Consider the following 23,760-nt stretch of genomic DNA (forward strand, 5'->3'; position numbering starts at 1 on the left):
TGCTGCTGCTAGCCTCCTTGGGGCCCATCGTCCACCACGCACCACCTTCTTTCTTTGCGCATCGGCACTGCTTATTTTTCCTTTCGTCTGTAGTGTGAGTGAGTGTGACCCACGCCATGCATCAGTGCATGCTTGTTTGCTTTTGCAGTGATATGCATGCATGGTGTGGCGGTGCAGTAGTAGTAGACTAAAGGCTACTACATTTATCGTGCATGTGGCCCTATCTAGCTGTACAAAAATGCACGAGTAAGTTGCCACTTTTGCCCAGAACCTAAAATAAACATAAAGACATACTTGCACAAAGAAGGGGAGGAATTGCAATCCACCCTTTACTGTTAAACTGGAGTTTCAGTATCACAAAACAAATGTTGCACGCACACGTTTCTGCACACTAGATATGGTGAGATGGAACATGCAAAACTTCCACGTACGTACTGGGCCGGGGTCGGAGAAAGTGAAGTTACAGCTGGCTGGCTAGGCGAATGTGTTTTCTTGCGAGTTTGCTGAAGCTACGGATGTTACAGTATTGGATTTTGCAAGCGCATTGCTATAAAAAGAATGTAAGATATATACGGCAGCTAGACACGCAGTAGTGATCAAACAGATGCACAAAGGCACAAACAAATACTTTTAACTTGTATGCACGAGAAAGAAAAGGCTGACATCGTTGTTCAGTGCAATTTTCAACTCAAGTAATAATGGGGACCACCGGATCGAAAAGAATCAAGGACGTGATGCCTAATTCAATTAACGAGGATAATACCATACCATCCAAAAGAGAATCGATGTCATGTCAAATGGAAACGGCGGAGCAGCGCCCGGTGAGGTAGCCAGAGGCCAGAGAGCAAATGCGCTTCGATAATGTTGTACCCCTGCACTGCAGCGCCACTCCAGTCCCTAAACCTCCAACCTACCTTAACTTTCTTCGCCAAACTTTCAATTTATTATGGAAACCTTTCAAATTGACTAAAACTCATTCGATTTAATAATAATAAGGCAATTAAAACCATTTATACGAAATTCAAAAACCTCTTAATTCCATGCCAAAAATGTTTTACACCAAACGCACACAGGCACCTCAACTCAACCCTCACCCTCGTCTTGATCTGCGCGCCACCAGCGGTGCGCGTCTTTGGCCACGCTGTGGAGCCCTGAGTGCCGGGGGCTAATTGCGATGGTCGTTTGCCGCCAGCCAACTGGCAGAGGTAAACTCAAATAAAATAAAATAAAATAAAATAAAAAGACAAAGATGTTTCAGCTCGAAGCAGATTGCATTGGCAACAAAACTAACGTAAGCCAAACCTGGAAACGGAGACGACAGTTGCAGCCGCGCATGCTGAATTGCCGATGCATATGCAAGAAGCCACTTAAATCAGAAATAGCAGAATCTATACAAAAATGCTTGTTGAAGCACTTGCTTCTTTCAAGCCTATAGCAATAAGACTGATATATTTCAACAGATAATGTTCCCTGAATCAGCATCAGTGGCAATTTACACCTTAAACATAGAACACTGATTGATGTGTGGTAGATTGCATTTGCACAAGCGCACAAAAAAGGTAGGCTTGGTGACAAATCTTCACAAGGATTACACTTTGAACTCGGATGACCTATCGAGATTCCTCTGAACGGCTTTTTTCTTGACCCCAAAGTTTTGGGCTTTGACCTATCTTATCCTTCGGTGATGAAGCGGCCTCTTCGGTGTCCAGTTCAGTCTCAGATAGTGTTAGATAAGGATTTCCTTCTTCAATAGGCAGTGTCCTCTTGGAGCCATCAAGGGCTACGCCCAGAACAATGTTATCTTCAAAAACTGGTCTAGATTCTTTCTTTGGATTAGCCACCGAGACTGACCCATCGCCTTGCCGCTCAGTGGGCTCTGGTTCACGTGTCTTCCCTTTACCAGCCTTAGAAGTTGACGTAGCAGGATCTAAAGACGGTGTTACTGGCGTCACATTATCACTCTTAATGTTCTTCACCCGAGCATCTTCAGGTACCACTTTTTTCTGTTCCTGCTTTTCAGAGTTGCTTAAACTAGCATTTTCAGGTGAAGCGGACTTGGTCTCTACCGAGCCATTTGTCTTGACTTTCGGCTCCTCACGTGATGATACAGGTCGAGGCTTGGGTTTGTCATCACTGATCCTTGCAGATGTATCAATCAGAAGTGGACGGCCACGGACGCGACTATACATGTCCTCTCCAAAAGGAATGTTATCAAAGTCTGCATTGCCATATGATTTCTGAACTGTTCGAATTTGGGTAGCAAGCCTTGCTTTGTGATGCCCAACTATTCTAAGAAGATCCAACATAACAGCTTCCTGTGTAATTTGGAACACAGAAAACCCATGTTAATTATTTTTTAGTATGGTTTTTTTAGCATGGTGTGATGCCTCCTAGTTTAAACAAAATGCAGCCTAAAATCAAGCTGAAATTTTTCGATTCAAATGGATGTCATGCCAAAATGGCATCCTAAGCTTCTCCAATGAAAATTTGAATAGTTTTCCCATGTAAGGAAGTCCAAAATATTGATGCACAACAGGTCAAAAGCAACCAGATTAGTTCAGAAACCCTTGTTATAATCAAGGTTCAATGGCAGAGTTCAAGTAAAACCACATGTACTGGGCCCAAGATTCAAACATTAGGAGTTTAGGACATGCTAAAGTAGTCATGCAGTTCTATGCCCATTTATTTAAAATTTTCTTTTCTTCGAAAGGAATATGTACGGTTGAATGGCTAAGATTTAATTTGCTTTTTTTTTTCAGTCATCTTGGCAACTGCTCAGAACACTAACACCAGAATGGAAGGAAACTGTAAAATCTAAACTAAAATACTCATAGTTCTGAAAGTTTCAACATAGTGACATTCAATGGGTGAAACTGTGAAAATGCTTTACTCTATAAGCATTCCTACTGACCTGAGTAATTTATTTGAACAACACAAGCTAGAAAATAAGGGTCCAGAGTGACAGACCATATATTTTCAGCAGACACCATAGGCGAATGCCAACATAACATGTTCCTAGGCTTTCTTGAAAGACAAATATCAAAAAATGGAAAGGCATATTACCTGGACATTGAGATACTCCTCAAAATGTGATGTCTTCACAAAGCAGGATACTAAAATCTACAAGAAACACACAAAAAAAGGAATGAACTGAATTGGTGGCCAATATGAAACTCAAAAGCAATAGAAGGGAAGATAGTCTTGTATCCCAAAAATGTATACAAATAGATAAATATGCATGAAAGCAGGATATTGACACCAGTCGAATGCAAACAAGTGCACAGCTCAGTGTTTCAAAAAGTGCTAGGCCCTAGGCAGGCGGTTGGGATCTGCCTAGCACCCAGGAATTGCTAAGCGTTTATACATTTTATGGACAGTCAGATTCATTCCATGCTAAATAAAGGAAATTTAGCGTACCAAAACAAAAAAAATGGTGTTATCAGTATCTATGATTAATATCACCATAGTTCATCTTCTTTTCCAAGTAGAGGTATTCGCACCTCGCTCCTTAGGAGTGTGTGGGTATGTGTTGTAAGGGTTTCTTTACAACAACAACAACAACAACAACATAGCCTTTCAGTCCCAAGCAAGTTGGGGTAGGCTAGAGTTGAAACCCACCAAGAGCCCTAAGTCACGGTTCAGGCACTTTAATAGCTGCTTTCCAAGTACTCCTATTCAAACATAGATCTCTAGGTATATCCCAAGCTTTCAAATCTCTTTTTATTGCCTCCTCCCATGTCAATTTCGATCTTCCTCTATCTCTCCTCATATTATTAATTTGGCTTAGGACTCCACAATGCACTGGTGCCTCTAGAGGTCTCCTTTGGACATGGCCAAACCACCTCAACCGATGTTGGATAAGCTTTTCTTCAATTGGTGCTATCTCTAGGCGATCACGTATATCATCATTCCGAACTCGGTCTATTCTTGTGTAATCGCAAATCCATCGCAACATACGCATTTCTGCAACACTCAGTTGTTGAACATGTCGAACCTTTGTAGGCCAACATTCTGCTCCATACAACATAGCCGGTCTAATCGCCGTTCTATAGAACTTGCCTTTTAGCTTTTGTGGTACCCTCTTGTCACAGAGAATGCCAGAAGCTTGTCGCCACTCGATCCACCCTGCTTTGATTCTATGGCTAACGTCCGCATCAATATCTCCATCCCTCTGTAGCATCGATCCCAGATACCGAAAGGTATCCTTCTTAGGCACTACTTGACCTTCCAAACTCACATCTCCCTCCTCCTGTACAACTCCGCCAAAATCGCATCTCGTGTATTCGGTTTTAGTTCTGCTCAATCTAAAATCTTTAGACTCAAGGGTCTGCCGCCATAACTCTAGTTTCCTATTTACTCCCGCCTAGCTTTCATCCACTAACACTACATCATCAGCGAACAACATTGATGAAGTCCAATTTTAATCGGGAAGTAATCTGTGTTACCATCGTTTGTTCGAACACTAGTCACAACATTGTTGTACATGTCATTGATGAGGGTCACGTACTTTGATAGGACTTTATGTTTGTCCAAAGACCACCACATAACATTTCTTGGTATCTTGTCATAAGCTCAGAAGCACGAACACGGCAGGGAAGGGGCGTATCCCGTATCGGATACGTATCCGATACGGATACGCCTGGGATACGGCCCGGATACGTACCCGCGGCGTATCCGCGTATCCCAGCTAAGTTGGGTCGGAAACTGACGATGGGATACGTTTCGGCCCAGCCGGCCCAATAGGTTACCTTTCCCTCCTCTGCCTCGGCCTCACGCAGACAGCCGCCTCCCCACGCGCAGCCGCCTGCCCGCCTCTGCCTCCGCCTCACGCAGCCGCCAGTCCGCCTCCGACCTCGCCGGCGACCAGCCTCCGCCCAAACGAGACAAAGCAGTTTCCCCGCGCGCTTCCCCACCCCACACACCTCCGCCGAGGACGGACAGCGAGGCCCTGGAGGCAGACCAGGCGGGGACGTACAAGTGCTGCATCTTCTTCACGCGCAGGTTCGCGCTCGCCGACACTACCACGCCGGAGGACGTCCGCGCGCTCTTCTCCCGCTACGCCGGCGGCTCGCCGTACATGCTTGCCGACGATCTCCGCCGCTACCTCGCCGCCTGGGGAGGGGCCGACGGTGAGGTCCCGGAGCAGATCATCGATCGTATCCTGCAGGATCGCAGCCGCACCCCGCGGTTCGGGAGGCCGGCGCTCACCGTTGACGACTTCTTACACTTCCTCTTCTCCGAGGACCTCAACCCGCCCCTCCGCTGCTCCAAGGTAAGTCCACCCGGAAGTTGCTCGATCCCCAATCCATATGCGGCTTCATTCATTGTTTCCACTGTCTATTGGTGCGATTGCTGGTTGCGGGGGTGGATTATGCAATGTAGCCAAATCAGTACCGTTTGCAGATCACATAGGGATTTGTGAGCTGCTCCTCATATATTGCTAGTTTGCTACGAGTATAATAGACCTTTTATTAATTTCCTATATTAGAACCTGCTATCATGTTATTTTGAGTGTAATAGACCTTAAATGTCTCTATGTTGAACTTAACATCTATTTTGCAATTTCATATGCATTGTTATCTATTTATTAAAAAAATAGTAAAACGTATCCGCGTATCGGGTTTCTTAGGAAATTGCCGTATCCGCGTATCCGTATCCTTCCGATACCGATACGCATATCCATATCCGTGCAACTTAGGTCATAAGCCTTCTTCAAGTCAATGAAAACCAAGTGGAGGTCCTTTTGCTCTCTAAACCGCTCCATAACCTGTCTTATTAAGATTGCTTCTGTGGTTGACCTTCCGGGCATGAAACCAAATTGGTTTGTTGATATCTGCGTCGTTCCTCGCAGGCGCTGCTCGATGACTCTCTCCCATAACTTCATAGTGTGGCTCATCAACTTAATTCCCTGATAATTAGTACAACTTTAGATATCTCCCTTGTTCTTGTAGATTGGTACCAAATGCTTCTTCTCCACTCCTCAGGCATCTTGTTCGATCGAAAGATATTGTTGAACATCTTGGTTAGACATGCTATAGCTATATCCCCGAGACATCTCCACACCTTGATTGGGATACCATCAGGGCCCATCGCTTTGCCCCCTTTCATCCTTTTCAAGGCTTCTCTGACCTCCGATTCTTGAATCCTCCGCACAAAGCGCCTGTTAGTGTCATCAAACGAGTCGTCCAGCTGAACGGTGGTGTTCTCGTTCTCATCATTGAACAATTTATCAAAATACTCTTGCCATCTATGTCTGATCTCATCCTCCTTCACCAAGAGCTGCTCCCTCTCATCCTTTATGCACTTGACTTGGTTGAAGTCCCTTGTCTTCCTATCGCGAACCCTAGCCATCCTATAAATGTCCTCTCCTTACTTCGTACTCAAACGTCGGTAAAGGTCCTCGTAGGCCCGCCCCTTTGCCTCACTCACCGCTCGTTTTGCAGTCTTCTTTGCCACCTTGTACTTCTCTATGTTGTTTGCATACCTGTCATGATACAAGCGCTTATAGCATTCCTTCTTTTCCTTAATAGCCTTTTGCATATCTTCATTCCTTTATACCCTTTTTTCTTCTTAACATAACGATACACAGCTCTCCTGTGTGTTTGAGAAAAAAAAACTTCTTCCATCTCTATTTGCCCCATTTTCATGCATACATCAAGCCCAAAACGCATCTACGTGGAAAAGGCCTAGACAAAATGCCCAGGTGCTAGGCGAGGCGGTGCAACAGTGCTTAGCGCGTAGGCACCATGCCTAGACAGAATACTAGGTGCTAGGCGAGGCGCTGCCTTTTTTAGAAAGAGGAACAATTTAATGGTTAACAAAAGAAAACCAAAAAATAACCAATAGGTTGGTGGTTTTACTGCCAGCATTTCATAAAGCAGGCCAACTTAAATATCAGAACAGCGCAGACTGGATTTCATGCTGAGACTGAGAATGCAAAATATTCTATGAAAAAGCTAAGGACCTATTTGGACTAGGAAACAACTTAAACATCAAAACATAAGGATTTCATTCTGAGATTTTGACAAATCAAAATATTCTCTGAAAATGCAAGGACCTGCTTGATTTGGATCCAAATCCTTGGGATTCAATTTTAACATGCACTAAACACCAATTATTCCAAGAGAATCCCCCTCGTCTAAACAATCCTTAGGGGCTGTTTGGATGACAGGTTTTAGAGCTAAAACACCGGTAAATTGCATTCCCTGTTTTTTTAACTTGTGAGCCTGAAAATTTGTTTAGATGAATGGTTAGCACACTGAAAATTTGGCCTATGCTGTTGTAAAAAATAATAGTCTCTGGAGGTTAGGAAATTAAAACGACAACTATCAGGAGCGCCGCCCATTCCCTCGTCCGTGCACGCTGGAGGCGACAGCTAGCCAATCGATCAAATTCCCAATCACCGCCATCACTGTTGAAGCCTCAATCCACGGCATGTTGTCATCTCAGCCTCCACCTGCGCTGCCTCCACACACAAAGGGCATAACGCTGGTGAAGCGACTTGCATTGGCCATTGGGCACCCTGAAGCGCTCGCCAATCGTCCCAAACAATCTGCACCTTAAGAGCTCCAATCTGAATTATTTAGTTCCAAGTCCAGTTTGATGCTTTAATCGTTTGTTGCGCCTGTAATCAAGATCTGGATCCCTCTTGACAGCTCTGATATGAAATTTCTTTAGTCCCAAGTTCAATTTAATGGCTTAATTGTTTGTTGCATTTGCAATCAAGATCTTGGATGATTTGGGGATCCATCTTGAGAGCTCCAATCTAAAATTTCTCTCAACTCCAAGTTCAATTTTATGCTTTAATCGCTTGTTGCATCTGCAGTCAAGTCTCTGTATGATTTGGGTATCAACTCGGGCACAAAAGGAAGCGCTGATGCAAAGGACTGAAGATTGTTCGCTTCGGAGTCTCAGCGTGGTTGCTCTCCTCAGTTATACTAGCTATGCTAACCTACCTACCTACCCCTCCCTTGGTACTGATTATTTTGTAGTAGTTGCAGAACATGGTACCATGGCATGACCTCGGCCTCAATTCATATTGCCAGGGCCTCAATCAACAACTGCACTGGAGCTCAAGCTCGTTCTGTGTGGCATTTAGCTCATTTAGCTCGGTGGCAGCAAGCTCGATTCTGATGGCAAGGATGTGAAGCCTGTGGCTGAGAGGATCTTGAGCTAGGTGGCAGAGAGCTTATCTGGGCATCATTAAGTTCAATCCAGGTGCTTCCTAACAGCATTTACCCAAATGACATTCTACAAGTCAAAAAATTCCGGTTGTATCTTGTGCACAGAATATTATAACTGGAAGCTGATTCCAGGTGTGAAAAATAAACAAACATCCAAACAGGACCTTAAGAAAATAAGGCCAACATATGATCCATGTATTCATGTGGTTATGGATAATTCTAAACCAACTTGGTAGCTGCTTGAAAGTTAGCAACCGACGCCAATTCAAGACCAGATACCTATAGGCTACAGCCATCTAGAAACTAGCATCCCATCCAGCACAAGTTCTCAGAGTAAAACACAATGAAATGATTCCGAAGAACCAGGTATTTTGCATAGTTAACTAGCTAAGGTAGGTTTTATTAGGTAACATAAACGTAAAAAAGGCTAAATTTACATTAAACATCGGTGAAAAGGCCAATGGTAATAATATAGGGGAGGTCTTTGCCCGACAGCTTAATAAGGCTATGCCTAAGTGTTGGAGTATAAGTGAATTGCATCAGCTTAAGCTTTTGAGTTGAACTGGTTGGTGCATGCAACTCAATATGGTATCAAAACCAAAGGTCTTGAGTTCAAATCCTGGTTAGCGCAAGTAAATAAAATAATTGTTGCTCGCTCCTATTCCACGTGTGAGACCTGCGGGAGCCTCCACATGAGGGGGGAGTGTTGGAGTATAAGAGCAGCTCCAGTGTGCCAGAGAAACGAACCGAGGGGAAAGAGAAAGCAGTGAAAGTTCGCTTCATACGCTGGAGCAACCGAACCGTAGGAAAAGATTCCTTGGTTCGACGCAAGGGAATAGAATATTGATTCTGCGCATGCAAATGAGCGAGCCCCCACTCAAATGTGCTGTGATCTCTCTTTTATTTATTGTTTGTTGTGGACCCCATGGAGAGAAAAGTGGAGCTTACACTGGAGCATGCTCGGTTCGTTCACAGAGGAGTGGAATCTTTGCATGTGTGGCCTGACAGTCGCAGTTCAGTTCGACGCGACACTGGAGCTGCCCTAAGTGAATTGTCCACCTCACCCCATCAGCTTAAGACTTTGGGTTGAACAGGTTGGTGCATGCAACTCAATACTAAAAAGATGTACCAATGCTGATCACATAGATCTTAGCGAGGACTGATTGTGCAATAGTACTTCAACTAAAAGATGGAATTACTCGATGTAAGGAATTACCATAAGTGCTTGATTTTTTGGATCAATTTTCTCAAAGAATACTCTTCTGTGCAGCTTTTGTTGTTCTATATGCGGATTTTTTGCCAACACTTTCCTCATGTCAGCAACTATAGTCTGCCAAAGAAAAACAAAGATGTATGGAAAGATAGAGTTTTAATACACTGGAAAAAAATCGAACAGATAAGAGAAGGGGATTATGTTAAGTAATTCCTTGTGGTACTTACCCCAATTTTTCCGGCATCCATGTGGCTAATAGCAAGATAGGTCTTAATACGCCAATGGGTCCTCTGAGTGTTATTCCTTAATATAGAAACTGTAAACTTATGGTTAGGAATGTATATTGCTTCTCGATCAACACCTCTAATGATTGTTGGAGACCACAAACCAACATGCTGAAAATCAAATCAAATAACTTCAAGTTAGAGAAATGATTCAAAGTATTGACCAAATCTTCCATGGGAAAAACTGATAGTACATACAAATAAAACCTTAAAGCATGTTACAAATAATATCATAACTAGATGGTGTAGTTTTAGCCCAAAGTTAAATCAAGGCATACCTCAACAGTGCCAGAGACATCAACACCATCTATATTTGCATCAATCCATTCATTGACTACAAATGGGCGTGTAGCATTGATCATGATACTCGAGAGGAAGTTAGTGAAAATCTGCAACAAATTATGATAGATATTAGCACCACAGCACAAATTAATCATATCAGCCACATGTTTTGTAGTACCTCACGACCAGCAAGTGTAAGCAACACTGTCCCAAACCCTCCAGCAGTTATCCACTTTTGGGTATTGAAACCCAGCAACTCCATAAAGAGAGAAAAAGCAGCAATCCAAACACCAGTATAAAGAGCTTTCATGGTAAAATCAAACCCCATCTGCCAGAAACAAACTTACATAAGTAATACTGCAGTTTGAAGGAAAAAATGTACTAATATTATTCTATGTGATTCAAATATCAGAACAATATCTTGACTTCATTACTTATTTCTAGACTTGGTAAGGTTAAGTAACAAATGGGCCCTCAGAAGTTTAGCAAACAGAGAATTTAGGGCTGCTGCCAAGTAACTGTTGGGCATCAAATTATGTGCTTCCAATAAACCAATCATTCAGCAAAAGTTTCAGTCTCTAATTCCATATTAAAAACTGAAGAAAAGAGTGGGCCAATAACTTCCTCAATGTACTCACATCCAATATATATTTCAGTCCCAAACAAACAGTGCCAACTGCACTAAATCTGGGATAAATCCATGAAACTTTTAGGTTCTAGCTGCAAAATCCAGAAGAGTAGAAACAACAAAATACTACACTGGAGGAAGGTAGTGTCGATTAGGGCATTCAGACACTATACATTGGAAGGGCTATTCTAAACATACATTAAATATATTTTTTAGACAGATGCTAGACAGATACGCTAGGCTTGGCCTTGTTGGCTGGTCCTGCTGTAGGGGTATGGGCCTTGAGCCTGTTACAGATTCTATAGATTGATTGCTGTCATAATAATCAAGGATATCCGACAGTGGTCATACTTCCATAAACCACCCCTAGATCATCCTTGCTTATATATGTACATGTACCCCATGGTCCCATAATCAATCTACTGTTTTCCCGTGCAATTCCATTGCTTTCAATATTCTCTCTTCTCCAAGAAAATCTGTGCATTGGAAGGGCCCTCATATCACCACGAGAAAATTGCACCGTAGGTTCGTAAACTAGCATGACTCCAACTATCTACCTCATTTAAAAATCAAACTAACAGATCCTGGACTTGCACGGCAGCCTTTCTCATGATCACCATTGACTAAGATTGTCAGATGATGTCCAGATAACTTGAGGTGGCAACTAATAAATATATTGAATAATGAATGTTGATGTGGCATCCACATGGAACTTTCGCCTCCCCTTCTCTAGTTCCTCACAGATCAAAAAGTAACCTGCTGGCGCACATTGGTGGTGCTTAGCAGCTGGCCATATGATCTTGATGGCGGCCTTCACTCTAATGGCTAAGCTTGTTGGTTTGTTTAAGCTGCATCTTAATTTTTTTAATACCTGATGTGTACATAAAAAGTTGCTTTGTACTTAGGATCTTGTGTTGCATGCTGTTTCTTCCCAAATGTTCACTTCTTATAAGAGCATCTCCAAGAGTTCCCAATAAAGCCTCCTAATCTAGGATTTTTGGCAAGAATAGAAAAAACCCATCTCCAAGAGTTCCCAATACCACCTCCCAATCTTTTGGCACTTGGAAAAAATCACCCAACGCGCGCAAAGATCCGCGCGTCTACCACGCACGTATCGGTCTCCCAATCTAAAGGTGGAAGGGCGTGAAAAAGAATAAAGAGTAGGAAAGGGTTCCTGATGCAAATGTACAAGAGAGAATATATAAAAGTGGTTGGGATAATTTAGAAATAGTATAGGATTCCTGATGTAAAATTGTCTTCTATATTTTAGGAGTGAATTATTGCAAACTGTTGGAGATGGTCTTATTTATTCCTCCCAATACTTCTTTGGGAGTTAGAAAACACCATGTTTTTTGGAACAAATTATTGGGTACTCTTGGAGATGCTCTAACTTCTAATTATATCATCTTGCTCATTCTCTTTGCTCTCTTTGCGAAAGGCAGTGAGCCTAACATGGGCGCTGTTGTCTTTCTTATTGGTTCCTGGTGATGACCTAAACCTCATAAAGTCATAAGGCACTCAAAGTTGAGGCAGTAAACCAATCATCGGGGAAGAAGATTCCTGCTGATGGAATTTAGATGAGGGTGACCTCAGTGAAGTATTATAAGTAATTATGCTGGTTCTGGCACCTCCTGAACCCTTATTTAGAGATCAAGAGATAGGACTCAAGAAGATCCTTAAAGAGTTCTACTTTCTACAGTCAGTGAAACATATTCCTATGTTTTTGTGTGTCTTACAAAGGGGGAGGGAGGACCTTTGTGAATAAAGAGACAAATAGCAGATGGAAAAAGGGTAACAAAGAACTTTGGTAGATAACAAGATTTTACGTGTTACGATATAAGGATCTTACTTTTCTTGCATCATTGGGATTGCGCATGTCCATAAGAAACTTCTGTACCTGCTGAATCAAGCTAAAAAGAAGAAAAACAATCTTAGCGTTAACAGAACTGAATAAAACAGAACACAATGAAACCAAATCAATCATACAAGATGATAACATAGATATAGACACCTTAAATTTCATACAAATCAAGGCAGCAAGGACTAACACGGATCTGCACATCTTCCCATTGCAATACATGAAACACCATTGTAACTTAACTAATATGTTAGTTATTTGATTTCATCTGGATATGTTCAATAAAGCAAAGAAAATAATTCCACAAATATCACATCCTTGATTCCTTGACAAACAATGTCAAAATTATCTTAACACAGATCACAACACGATTGATAATGTTAGCGCAGAATGGCACTCACATATACCAGCACATCAGTAAATTTCATTTCTGAATACCTTTTGTATGCTTATAAAGTTATAAGTTCTAGCATTCCCCACATGTAAGTACAAAAAAGTTCCAATACATTCCTCATCTATTTGTATTTGTATAGCACAAACTGAAGCTAATCTTCGTTTATTCTCACAATCTCACCAACTATATTTTTTTATATATGCGAAAGGGCCTGTAGCTGAGTTTTTTTTTTTTTTTGATAAGTGGCCTAGCTGAAACTCCGCCTATGGTGGGGCGCCTTTGGTGTCCCAGCATAGCAGGTCCCAAGCCCTGGTAAAGGAGGAGGGTTGTGTTAGGCGTGGCGAGCCAATGTAAAAACTTAGCCACTTAAATGGAGATGAAACCCGAAAGAAAATCGTTGGGGCGTAACCCTCTTAGCGACGCGCCATATCGGAACCCGGGTATGGTGTTAAATGGGCAAGGGCCGGGTCGTCACCCCCCGTGACGCGCCGTGTCGTGATCTGGGCATGGTGTCAAGTAACCAAGGATCGGGTCGTCGCTTCCTTAGTGGCGCGCTACATCGGCGCCCGGGTGTAGTGAAAAATGAGCAAGGGTCTTCGCATCAGAGTCGACGGGTGCGAAGGGTAAGGAAGCTAGTCGAACCAACTAGGATCCGTTTAGGTAGTTGGAATGTAGGGTCACTTACAGGTAAGTTAAGAGAATTAGTTGATACCGCGACTAGGAGGCGTGTAAATATATTATGCGTTCAAGAGACTAAATGGAAGGGTCAGAAGGCGAAGAAGGTGGACAATACAGGTTTCAAGCTTTGGTACACAGGGACAGTCGCGAATAGAAATGGAGTAGGAGTTTTGATTAATAAGAGCCTCAAGAATGGTGTGGTGGGAGTGAGAAGGCAAGGAGATAGGATTATCTTAGTCAAGCTTGTCGTTGGTGATATGGTATTGAACGTAATTAGTGCGTATGCCCCCCAAGTAGGCCTCGACGAGAGTGTTAAGAGACAGTTCTGGGAAGACTTAGATGACCTGGTTAGAGCTATACCTAGTAGTGAGAAGCTTTTTATAGGAGATCTTAATGGACATGTAGGTACTACAAGCGCAGGTTTCGAGGCAGTTCATGGAGGTTTTGGGTATGGTAGTAGGAATCAGGAGGGGGAGGAAGTTCTGGACTTCGCAGTAGCTTTTGACCTGATGATAGCCAACACTTTCTTTAGAAAGAGAGAATCTCATCTAGTGACCTTCAGTAGCGGACAACACTGTAGCCAGATTGACTTTGTCCTCACAAGAAGAAAGGACAAACGAGCATGCTTGGATTGCAAGGTGATACCAGGGGAGTGTGTTGTTTCTCAACATAAGCTTTTGGTGGCAGATTTTCGTTTTCAGGTGCGTGCCCGTAGGGATAAACAAGCTAAGATTGAAAGAATAAAGTGGTGGAAGCTGAAAGGGGAGACGTCAGAGGTATTTAGGGAAAGGGTTATCAAAGAGGGCTTTTGGAAGGAAGAAGACGACATAAACAATATGTGGGACAAGATGGCAACCAACATTCGGAAGGTAGCCTCAGAGGTGTGTGGAGTAACCAAAGGAAGGGGACGCGAGGCTAAAGATACTTGGTGGTGGAATGAGGAAGTTCAAAGGGCTATTAAGGAGAAGAAAGAATGCTATAGACTCTTGTACCATGATAGGAGTGCGGACAACATAGAGAAGTACAAGGTGGCAAAGAAGACTGCAAAGCGAGCTGTAAGTGTGGCAAAGGGTAGAGCGTACGAGGATCTTTACCAACATTTGAGTACGAAGGAAGGAGAGAAGGACATTTATAGGATGGCTAGGGTTCGTGAGAGAAAGACACGGGACTTCAACCAAGTTAAGTGCATTAAGGATGAAAGGGAGCATCTCTTGGTAAAGGAGGATGAGATCCGACATCGATGGCAAGAGTATTTTGACAAATTATTCAATGGTGAGAATATGAACACAACCTTTCAGTTGGATGACTCTTTTGATGACACCAATAGGCGCTTTGTGCGGAGAATCCAAGAATCTGAGGTCAGAGAGGCGTTGAAAAGGATGAAAGGAGGTAAGGCGATGGGACCGGATGGTATCCCAATCGAGGTGTGGAGATGCCTCGGGGACATAGCTATAGTATGGTTAACCAAGCTGTTCAACCATATTTTTCGATCGAACAAGATGCCTGATGAGTGGAGAAGTATATTGGTACCGATCTACAAGAATAAAGGGGATATTCAAAGTTGTACAAATTACCGGGGAATTAAGTTGATGAGCCATACTATGAAGCTATGGGAGAGAGTTATTGAGCATCGCTTGAGAGCAATAACGCGGGTCTCTATGAACCAATTTGGTTTCATGCCCGGAAGGTCAACCATGGAAGCCATTTTCTTAATAAGACAAGTTATGGAGCGGTATAGGAAGAAGAAGAAGGACCTACACATGGTTTTTATTGACTTGGAGAAGGCTTATGATAAAATACCAAGGAATGTTACGTGGTGGGCTTTGGACAAACATAAAGTCCCAACGAAGTATGTCGGGCTCATTAAGGACATGTACAACAATGTTGTGACTAGAGTTCGAACAAGTGATGGAGACACGGATGACTTCCCGATTAGGATAGGACTACATCAAGGGTCAGCTTTGAGCCCTTATTTGTTTGCTTTAGTGATGGATGAGGTCACAAGGGACATACAAGGGGACATCCCTTGGTGTATGCTTTTCGCGGACGATGTAGTGCTAGTTGATGAAAGCCGGACAGGAGTGAATCAGAAACTGGAGTTATGGCGGGAGACTTTGGAGTCCAAAGGTTTTAGACTTAGTAGAACTAAAACTGAGTATATGAGATGTGACTTCGGCACTACTACTCGGGAGGAGGAAGATGTTAGTTTGGAAGGTCAAGTAGTGCCTATGAAGGATACTTTTCGATATTTAGGATCAATGCTACAGAGGGACGGGGATATTGATGAAGATGTTAGCCATAGAATCAAAGCAGGGTGGATGAAGTGGCGGCAAGCGTCCGGTGTCCTATGTGACAAAAGGGTACCACAGAAGCTAAAAGGCAAGTTTTATAGGACGGCGATTAGACCTGCTATGTTGTATGGTGCAGAATGTTGGCCTACGAAAAGACGACATATTCAACAGCTAAGTGTCGCGGAAATGCGTATGTTGCGTTGGATTTGCGGTCATACAAGAAGGGATCGAGTTCGGAACGATGATATACGTGAGAGATTAGGGGTAGCGCCAATTGAAGAAAAGCTTGTCCAACACCGGTTGAGATGGTTTGGACATGTGCAACGGAGACCTCCAGATGCACCGGTGCGTAGTGGAATCCTAAGTCAGGATAGTAACGTGAAGAGAGGCAGAGGAAGACCGAAGTTGACTTGGGTAGAGGCAATAAAAGGAGACTTGGAAGGATGGAATATACCTAAAGACTTAGCCTTAGATAGGAGTGCTTGGAAGACAGCTATTCACGTGCCTGAACCTTGATTGTTTCTGTTGGGTTTCAACTCTAGCCTACCCCAACTTGTTTGGGACTTAAAGGCTTTGTTGTTGTTGTTGTTGTTGTAAGTGGCCTAGCTGAGTTGGTTAGGTGGCTTGAGTAGCACTCCTCAGGTCCTGGGTTCGACTCCTCATGGGAGCGAATTTCAGGCTGGGTATTAAAAATCCCCTCGTCTCCCACGCCAAAGCACAGGTCTAAGGCCCAGCCCTGGTCGTTCTCACATGGGCTACGGTGCCACTGTGTATGGGTGGGACAGGGGTTTCTCGACCAACCTGAGAAGGTCTTCTTAATGCAATGTCTGGGGGCTGTCTTACCCCCCCCCCCCCCCCCCCCCCCCCCCCCCCGAGGTCAAGGTTTTTTATATTTTTTGATATATACCGTCACTGGCCACATCTTTTAAGTAAATAGTTCTATCGCCAATAGGTAATTAGTTTATCTAGTTGTACCAGAATCATGCTATGTAGCCAGCAAACCATTTGTACTTGAAGATGATAGACAAAACTAAAGTTGGGGAGAAAAGAATCGTCCATAGCCAAAATTGTAAATTGTAATCTCCAACATGTGCTTTTGCAGTTACAGTTATCTTGAGTACTTGACTGCATAAACGGTGCCATTACCTATACATAACTTAAATGGGCATGATCGAATCAAAGCTACAACTTGTAAAAAACAACTGAAGTTTTTCTGAGGATGTAGCATGTGCACCTTGTGAGAATATATGCAATAGCCAGGACAGTTGATAATGATCTCACAAAAGTTATCAGGCGTGTTTTCACAGCTTGGCTTGCTGCTGAAGGCAAGACAACTGGATCCAAACCCCTGCAAGACATTGCATGGACAAAGAGAAAGATAAATAAAAGAAAACAAAAACTAAGGAAAATGTTTATAGCCCATTTCAAACACATGAATCTTGTAGGAACTGTGTGCATAATTTTCTTAGCTGTCTGATAGTTGGCTAAACGATGGGTCACAAACTGTTTAGCGTTTAGCAGTCAGATGAACACTGACTGTCTGCAGTACAATTCCAGTGGAAACAGGAATAATTTCAATATTACAAACAGGGTCACAGCATTGCAGCAATGATATCAAGTGGCTAGAGTTGCCACTTCAGAAAGGATCATTATAATATGGTGGAGCTATACCTGCAGATTAGTGTTGCTCCTGTCCAGAGAAGTAGAGGTTGAAGGTACGACGAAGAAATCAAATATGTAGGGCTCTTCTTCCAGTTGCCTCCATGCTGTAAAGGTCCATTATGAACTATTTTAACTAGCGTAGTATATGCCTTCAAGAAAAAGCTAGCCTAGTATATGATCATGTAAATCAAAAATAAATGAAAAATAATACAATATGGTTACATGTAGCAGAACACATACATCAAAACGGTTTCTAATATCCCGCACTAGAGGCAAAAAAACCCCACAGAGCAAACACAATAATCCCGATTGCAGGGACCACAAGTGAGGTAGCAGCATTTGCAAGTAAAGTATCACATGACCTGTCAACGCAAAAAAAAACAATTACTAAAAATGATATGAAGTACATTCAGATGTAATATATATAAATGGACAGTTTTCCAAGTAAATAAAATCAAACATGTTTCACATCTCTATTTTTTAGATTATTTAATAGTGCACTACGCGAACAATGGTACTGTTTCCATGCACATATTTGCATCTCCCTACTAAAATTAAAGAGAATTCAAGTATGAACCTAATGAATTTGCATAGTCATAGTAATGACCTTAAGAAAGACTTAGGTCAGGAACAAATAAGAGATAATTAAAACTGCCCAAGAAGTGTAGCCAACACAAGAGCATGACAGGCTCAAAATTCAAGCTCCATTATGTTAGCTATCAACCTATACTATCTAACAAGCGGGTAGAGTGTTAGACTAATCCATATGTTACTTTAGTAATCAAAACATTTAAAAGATAACACACTGCCAAATATATACGTTGCATCATATGCCAAAACATAAAATTTATTGCCATAGTTGGTTACTTTATTATCTAACTTCAACAGGTTACTGAAGAGTGAAAACCTCAACACTCACAACAAGAGGTATAGGTAATCACCCTACGGAATGTATGATTTCCGTGCCACCACTTATGGATACACCAACCAGTGGTACTGCGTACTATAGAGTAGATGACTTTCTCCAATGTCCTGATTAACTGAGTGCAACACGACAATGGTAGGATCCGATCCAAACTACTGTTTCGCTGTTTGCTCATTACCAAGTCTGTATAATCAGAAAGTTCATAAATAAAGAATTGTACAAGGGAAGTACCTAGTTAGTGCTAATGATGCGTTCTTGACAAGAGGAATTTCCTTCAAAGGGACTGGCAAGGCACAAGATCTAAAGCCCAAAGATCTATATCTGCGAGGTGTATAAAGCATGGGCCTGTAGCTACTCTCTAACACATTGTGATCCCAACAGTATCGCCTCTGCAAAGAAAACCAGAGTTACTCTGTAAGATCTACAATTAGGAGGCAAAACCAGTGTACCTTTTAACCTGTACAACTTGGACACCAGAGTCCTAAAAAGGGTTTCCCCAGCCAGACATGGTGAATTCCAAGTGGTATTTTGTATGGCAAAAAAAAAAAATTTGCCAAGTCAGGCCCACACCAGAATCAGACACCAACACGCGTAGTCATGTCTAAGTAACACTGTTTTTAACTATTGTACTGGCACAAATTTAGAAAGAAAAAAGAACTATAGTGTCATACAACGATAGTATCACAGAGCTGTTATCTTGGAACAAATGTAAGACTCAAGTTAGGATGAAAACAAGAGGAGGATGTAATTACACATTAGATTGTGAGGGATGAAGTATGACAAGTATTCAGTTCTACATAAATAGTTCTTTGATACCTAAAAAGGTAAGTTTTATGGTTGGAAAAAAGCACACATTTGAAAATAGTATTCATGCCAAAATGTTGATAAAAAACTATAAACAAAAATGTTGTAAAGTAATTTTAGCAATGGAACTACAGATGTCATTTTCATGAAAGGGGGCTGTTATGGATGGCGTTGGGGTTGTTGGGATCGAGAGGAGCGAGCTGAGGGAAGTGGCGGCGATGCGCGTGCTACAGTACCCGCAACGCTACAGTGTCCGCGGGTACTGTTCACGTGGTGGTGGCGGCGGCTAGGGCTAGGGGCGCAGGGGGAGGCCGGCCGCGGGGCTTCGCCCACGGCCGGCAAGAGAGAAGGGATTTCCTTCTCATCTCTTGCTTGATTCTAGATTGATACATCTCCTCTCATTATATAGAGAGGTCTGACTTGGCTCCTAAGCAAACGACTAATTAACCCTAATGGGCTAAGGCCCAATAGGCCCTTGACTCCTCTAACACTACACCCCACCTGGACATGCAGCTCGTCCTCGAGCTGCAATCTAACGATGACACTAACGATGCCTCCACTAGACACAAACCTAACACCTAAAAATAAGCCTTTTACATCTCGGCTTATTTTATTGACCTGAAGAAGACTACGACTCTTTATTTTTTACTCCTGAAGATACGGCGGGCACCCTCCGCTTGCTGGACCAGCACGTGTGTAGCCACCTGGATCCCATGGAGACCATCGGAACGAGAGGGGTGCACGGGTATGGCCACCTAGAATTAGTGGCAACAGCAACCAGCGGAGACGTGCTCGTGGCGGAATGCGATGGCGCTAGGCAGTGCGTCCCCGCCGGTGACAAGGAGGAAAGCTGCTCCCATATCGCCGATGCCGCAGAGTTGGAGTTCGCCGCCCACGGAAAAAAACACCATGCTTGCGCCTGAAGACAACAGCAGGTCGGCGCGGTTGCTGGTGGCCGTCCGACCAGGCGAGGTCGACCGACCATGCTAGATTACGCTCCCCTATGCTAAGGTCGACCGCCGCCAAGGTCGCCTTGTGCATAGGTGAGTGCATCTTCTGCAGCCGCCGGCGCGCTAGGAGGCCACGCGCCGCAGCCTGCAGCCGCACCGCCGCAAACACCTTGCAGGCACTTGCCCGCGCAATCGCCTTCCTCTCCGTGAGCTGCAAGGCTGCTGCTGTAGGGACGACTGGCTGCCGCCGCTTGAAGATGGGGTGTTGTCGTCCCTGCCGGCCGGCTAGGAGGCAATACGCCACCGCCTGCAGCTGCGCCGCCGATGCCTGGATGTCATCCACGCCCCCGTAGAAGACGCCATCGCTGTCCTGCTGTGGCGGCACGGGGATGGGGGTGGTGAACGACAGGATCAATGAAGGAGAGGTGGAAAGCAGCGCGAGACTGCTGCTCGGCACCGACGCCGGCTGTGCGCCAATGTTATGGACGAGGGTCGCGAGGACGTCCATCTGGCGCTGCAGGTGGTCGAAGGTCGCCATCCACTCACCGAAGGCGCCTGTGGAAGGTGCAGGCTGCTGCGCAGGCAAGGGCGCCACAGTGGCTGTGGCGGTGGTGAACACGGGCGGAGCTGCGGAGGACAGGGCCGACGGTGCTGCGGAGAACAGGGCCAGCACAGCCCAAGGATGTGTGCCGAGCGGCGTGGAGATGGGCACGGCGGCGTAGGATCCGGCTGGCGGCGCTGCGGAGAACAGGGCTGGCGCAGCCCAGGGATGTGCGCCGAGCGGTGTGGAGAAGGGCACGGCGGCGTAGGATCCGGCCATGGTCTCTGATACCATATTGTTATGGATGGCGTTGGGGTTGTTGGGATCGAGAGGAGCGAGCTGAGGGAAGTGGCGGCGATGTGTGTGCTACAGTACCCGCAGCGCTACAGTATCCGCGGGTACTGTTCACGTGGTGGTGGCGGCGGCTAGGGCTAGGGGCGCAAGGGGAGGCCGGCCGCGGGGCTTCGCCCACGGCCGGCAAGAGAGAAGGGATTTCCTTCTAATCTCTTGCTTGATTCTAGATTGATACATCTCCTCTCATTATATAGAGAGGTCTGACTTGACCCCTAAGCAAACGACTAATTAACCCTAATGGGCTAAGGCCCAATAGGCCCTTGGCTCCTCTAACAGGGGCAGCCCCAGTGCACGTAGCTCCCGCTTGCGTAGGGTCAGGAGAAGGGTCCGACCACTTGGGTCTTTTGTACGCAGCCTTTCCCTGCATTCCTGCAAGAGGCCGTTTCCAGGACTTGAACCCGTGACCTCATGGTCACAAGGCAGCAGCTTTACCACTGCGCCAATAAGCTTGACAGATTTTTACTCCAACTCCCAAAAGTGCATATAGGAGAGTATGATTTAATAAAGAACACTGTTGCTTTTATGCGTAGGCACTGGATGCAGGCACTGGTAAAATACATTACAGTTATCAACATCAATTAGTTCTCATTCTGAAACTATCAAAAAATATGAAAGTAATGATTGATCATAAGGGGTGCAGATAAACTTTAGGTCACAAAACACCTTTACAATCAAATGCAGCACCATATTGTTTATATGTATTTCCTAGTGACTAGTGAGTATTGCTAATGCCTTGTGGTATGGTGTGTGGCTGTGTGATCTACATAACTCGAACCAACTACACTCAAATACCTCATTCTTTTGGAGTAGGTCTAACATAGATAAGAAAATTTTGCAAAACAAAAATAGGCTTAAAAACGATATCTACATGGAGAGTTGTCTGTTTCTCTCACGTAGAAACAGATTAACAGTGGTTACTTAATTCTTTCTGCCACACATCCACAAACTTGGAAGAAACCATGTGCTCCAGCTAAATTGGTTGTACTGACCATATTTAAAATTTCGAAAACAAAAGAAAAGTGAAAAAACTGATACACAAAAAATCTTTGATGTCTTCTGCATGATAAAAGAGGCATACTAGTCATTATCCTCTTTCAAAAATTGGTCACAAATGAATGTACTGTGCTGTTAGCTTAGCAATTAAAAAGAATGGGCCATACATCAGCAACTGAAGGAAACGAGGTGGATGGCAAGGGAAGACAACTCCTCATCTCAGGACTCTGGAAAAAAACAGAGAGAATCCCAAAATAATATAAAAAAGGACTATGTATTAGTACAAGAAAAGCAAGGAGGAATGTGTACCCTAAATTTGTTCCTTTGGCAAAATATGTCAGTAGCAGTTACTCTTTGGAACAGCTGAGATGTCAATCCAACTGCCATCTCAAGCAAAACTCAAACTGAATGAAATTCACATCCACTGGACACAGTCTTTCATCAGTCACTGATGTGTAATATGGCTAGCTTACACCCCTGAAATACAATCACGGTTAGAAGTTAGAACAGGTGATTTTTTGAGCTGTCAAATTATCCATTTACATGATCTTATTCAAAGTATAAAGTATTTCATTCCTCTTGCAGAGATGGAGCATCAGCGCCACAAAGGCTATGGTGAAGGGCAGATGAGAAACTAAGTGGATCTCAAAACAGTTAAAAGACTAAGTGTACTCACTAAACTACAATCATTTTGCAAAGATAGAAGCTGAAGTTAATATCGCTATGATTGTTTCATTTCAGTAGCAATAAGTAGTCTTGGTTATTTGAAAATGGGACCCTAAGTTCATCAGCTACGATAATTCTAAAGGAAAAAAAACATTAATGCTATGTCAATATGGGGGCGAAATAAATAAGTGATGTGTGTATGTTTGCTTCTGCGAAACTCATTTAGCCTGCCAAAAAATTGTAAACGCTGCACTAGCTATTTAGCCAATATTTAGTTTGCTTTGGGTCTTTCCTACAGATCCTTGCTGAATATTTGACCAACAAGCTGAACAGAAAAACTTTGGCTACCTAGCCAATGCATTATTATTTGATCCGAAGCCGTATTGCTCGATCATCACAATCAACGTTTTATGATTTTATAGCCATGTTCAAATACCAGAAACTGCTAGGTAGGTGAATGAACTTGTCTCCCCATGGATGTTAAGAGTGTTATAATCTTCTCTCTCTACATTTCCCGGAGGCATCCCAACCAGTGAACCAGAAATTGGGAGGGAAATATGAATGGATCCCCAACAAAATCTATTGGGCCAACATAGATAACGTAGGGAAAATCACTGGTTCAAGTTGGATAATACTCAGACCCTACCAATGTCTTCCGACGGAACTAATTACCAACGCAGGTTCCTAAGGGGAAAAAACCAGGCATCCTGCATAACTGATTGGGTTATGATTACGCACGCTAAGCTCAATATCGGCATGGATCGCAAGGTGAAATCTAAACAGCTGGTTAGCCGACCAAAACTGCTGAAACAAGAGTTGCGTACGTGAGGCGGCAGAAAACAAAAGGCGCGACGAACCCCTTACCTGGGCACCAGTGGCGGCGCCGGGTCAGGAAGGGTGACGGCGAGTGGTCCTGTGGCCGGCCGCGGCGGGGCGCGACGGCGGTGGCGCCTAGGGCCCCGGCGCGGCCGAGGATCGGTAGATTCCGGAGAGGGATTGGGATTTTTTTTTCTTCTCCGGGAGAGAAGCGAGGAGGGGAGGGAGGGACCGAGGG

The 23,760-nt window shown here is 43.8% G+C and overlaps 1 pseudogene; it reads right to left on the reverse strand.

Moving 5' to 3' along the window:
* Nucleotides 1-1,418: 1,418 nt before the first annotated feature.
* On the reverse strand, nt 1,419-23,760 carry LOC136541774 (mechanosensitive ion channel protein 2, chloroplastic-like; annotated as a pseudogene).

This window comes from Miscanthus floridulus, chromosome 1 (assembly GCF_019320115.1).
Source record: "Miscanthus floridulus cultivar M001 chromosome 1, ASM1932011v1, whole genome shotgun sequence".
Taxonomy (NCBI): domain Eukaryota; kingdom Viridiplantae; phylum Streptophyta; class Magnoliopsida; order Poales; family Poaceae; genus Miscanthus; species Miscanthus floridulus.